The sequence below is a fragment of the Rattus norvegicus genome, chromosome 7 (genome assembly GCF_036323735.1).
Source record: "Rattus norvegicus strain BN/NHsdMcwi chromosome 7, GRCr8, whole genome shotgun sequence".
Taxonomy (NCBI): domain Eukaryota; kingdom Metazoa; phylum Chordata; class Mammalia; order Rodentia; family Muridae; genus Rattus; species Rattus norvegicus.
The window spans coordinates 22,912,506-22,915,097 of NC_086025.1; positions in this window are offsets into that span (position 1 = coordinate 22,912,506).

Genomic DNA, 2,592 nt, shown 5'->3' on the forward strand with positions numbered 1-2,592 from the left:
AAGCCAAGACACAGGAGCCTTTGGGCTAAGGACAATAATGGCTCCTGGCTGTTGCCACCCCCAGGATGCTATGCTATTGCTTAGCTTTATGTCCTCGTCCCCAACAAACAGTGTTGGGGACACTTTTTCATTTATATGTATTTACTTTTCTATTTTGAGATGGGGTCTCTCTGTGTAGCCCTGGTTGCCCTAGCATTCAGTTTGAAGACCAGACTGACCTCGAACTCACTGAGATCGGCCTGCCTCTGCCTCTGCCCCCTGAGTGCTGGGATTAAAGATGAGCCTCTGAGTAGAACATACATTTCCTTTCAAAAAAAAAAAAAAAAAAAACTCCACCTCAATTGTAGTGAGCTGTTTGTGTGCTGCCAGGACTCTGACCCATTTAACTGTCATCTCTAGCAGCTTGTGCGGCCATCTGCAGAAGTGGCTCCTCTACTGCCAGCGTCAAGGTTGGATTTCAGACAGGAAAAAAGGGCAGGGTTCCAAATGGTCCTTTGCCAGAAAAACAGGAGCTTTCTAGGAAGTTCCAGACCGAGGACTTCCACTCGCATGCCTCCCTTAGCTGCAGGATCTGCAGAGGTATTGTATCTGCAGACATTGAGCTCCAGGTAAGATAGTCAGAGCATTGCGACCAGAAGGGATAAAGTAGAGAAGCATTAAATCATTGGGGCCACTAGCAGAGCACCAGTTTTCACATTTGTACAAAGTTACAAATAACTGTTATAATTCTTTTCCTATTTCATAGCTTAGGGCTTCTTTATTCAATATCAATAATAAATTCAATATCAATAATAAAATCGGCAAAGCACTATGGGAAATAGTATGGGTATTCCTCAAAAAGTTAAAAAAAAAAATACAGAGATTGGCAAGATGGCTCAATGAGTAAAGGAGCCTGCTGCTAAGGTTAAGGGCAGGATTTGATCCCAAGAATCCACACGGTGGAAGGAGAGAACTGACTCCTATAAGTTACCTGGTGCTGTCTATATGTGCATTATAAGATGCAGGAGCGTGTGCACACACACACACACACACACACACACACACACATACAAAATGAAAGTTTTAAAAAAAATAAAAATCACAATATGATCCAGCAGCCCCCACTTCTTGGTATCGATTCAAAAGAAATGAAATCAACAAGTCGATGAGATGCCTGTTTTTTTCTTGGTTCTGGTTATAAACCGAGTGCCTCACGTCTACCAGGCAAGTGGCCTTCCACTTAGCCCAGTCCATGCAGAGAGACCTGCATTCCTATCCTCACTGAACACTGCTCACGATACCCCAGCTATGGAAACAACCTAAGTGTCCAGTAATGGGTGACCAGACACAGAAATCATGGCACATTTGTATAACAGACGGTCGCTCAGCCAGAAAAAGAAGACCCTGATGTTTGGATGAACAATATGGATGGACCTTCACAGTCTGTCTAGTGAAATATGCCAGAGAAAGAAAGACGAATACTCTAAGAGCTTATATAAAGATCTAAAAATGTTGAACTCAAAGAAACCGAGAGTAGAATAAAGTTTGCCAGGGATGGGGCCAGGAGGGTAGGGAACATGGGTAGATATTTGTCAAAGGGTACAAACTGACAGCTGTAAGACAGTCATACGCATAGGGGCGGGATGTAAAGTGACTATGTTAATAAAAAAAAAAGACAACCTTACTCTGGGAATCTAATGCACAACATATACGCTGGTGTGTTAATTTGACTTGGTAATCATTACAGAGTTTGTACATGTGTGTGTGTGTGTGTGTGTGTGTGTGTGTGTGTGTGTGAGAGAGAGAGAGAGAGAGAGAGAGAGAGAGGTCATGATGACATATAGCTTGAATGGATTAATATTGAATAGGTTGATTTTTATCAATTAACTACTAAATATAAAGCTATTAATAAATTAATTAAATACTGTTTTTAAATGTCTCATTAAATATTATCTGAAAGCACCAGCAATACTCATTTCCACGTGTTGGGCCTTTTCTGAGTATTTTACACGCCTGATGGAGTTTCACTTTTTTGTTGTGTTTTCTTAAGTTCTTTTGTATTGAGATAGGGTTCCTAGCTATCCTGGAACTCAATCTGTGGTCCAGGCTGGCCTTCAGCTCAGAAATTCATCCGCCTCTCTGCCTCCCGAGTGCTGGAGTTAAAGGCTGTGTCACCACCGCCCAGCAGAGACTTTTTCCTAAGTCCTTACTTTATCTGACCAGACCAGATCTTTATGCCTCGGAACCCAGCCACCACCACCTGGCATGCACGACTCCTTTTCACCCTCGGTTCTGTTAGGCCTCTTCCTAATAGATGGAGAGACTAAAAACCCGCAACGGTAGATAAATCTGACAGCTGAGCACCAAAGTACCCCTGCTCCGTTGGGGTGTCACTGACCGTCTGCGTGTCTTTCCCTTCTCATTTACGTCACAAGGAGGAGAACTCCACCACACAACACGGAAATGCTGGTCATAGATAAGAAACCTCTGTGTCGGGGACTGGGGATTTAGCTCAGTGGTAGAGCGCTTACCTAGGAAGCGCAAGGCCCTGGGTTCGGTCCCCAGCTCCGAAAAAAAAGAACCAAAAAAAAAAAAAAAAGAAACCTCTGTGTC